The sequence below is a fragment of the Cynocephalus volans genome, chromosome 14, assembly GCF_027409185.1.
Source record: "Cynocephalus volans isolate mCynVol1 chromosome 14, mCynVol1.pri, whole genome shotgun sequence".
Taxonomy (NCBI): domain Eukaryota; kingdom Metazoa; phylum Chordata; class Mammalia; order Dermoptera; family Cynocephalidae; genus Cynocephalus; species Cynocephalus volans.
In genome coordinates, this window is record NC_084473.1 from 89,575,160 (window position 1) to 89,576,043 (window position 884).

Sequence of the window (884 nt, forward strand, 5' to 3'; positions counted from 1 at the left end):
TCAATTTAATCATGAAAATGACCCATAACAGGTGCCTGACAAACATCAACTAATAGCATAGGGAAAAAAGGTAAGCTTTAAAAGTAACAGTACATCTTTTTCTCCTTTCAATTCTCTTTTAAAATAGTTTTCCTCCAAATTTGTTATCTACTGGGGAAATCTAATAGAGAATCTGTCCTTGTACCTTGCTTCTCCACTCCAACCATGTTAACCAAATATTTTCGCATATTTAGTAACATTTTGCACACACTTCTGCTAGTGTTTCACCTGGTTTCACCTGGAGGGTTGTCATTATTTATTTATCTCTGTCTCCTTTATGTTGTAACCTTCTAACGGCAGTTCTTTAGTTGGCAAGGAGGTGAGTGGATTGTTGAGGGACCTCTTTGTACGTACATGTTCACCTTCCCAGCCCTTCCTGCCCCATCCAGAAGACTAAGAGAACACAGGAAGGTGGAGAGCAGAAAACAAAGAAGAGAGGTCAGCTGCATTTTTTACAAAGTTCCCCACTGGAAGGAGGGGATATATTGCATGCATCTTTGTGTGCATATCAGGACCTGGCACATCACAGGAGGTAACTAAATTAAATAAATGAGTGGAACAAGGTAAAGCAAAAAGTCTCCATTCAAATAAGTCAGCACCAATAATTTCAAGTCAAGTTTTTACCAACTCTGCTTTGGAAAAAAAATTTATTTCAATGTACTATTTTCTAATTAATATTTGTACCCTCTGAATTAGTGGTGGAGAGAGTAGAGAAGATGATGGAAGATGTTTGGAGGGAAAAAAAGAAGCAGTATCTGCACATAAAGGCAAAGCTAGTGGAACATATAGAAGACAAAGGGAAACTCTGTGGTTCAATGCCATGTTGGACACAGACTCCTGCAGGA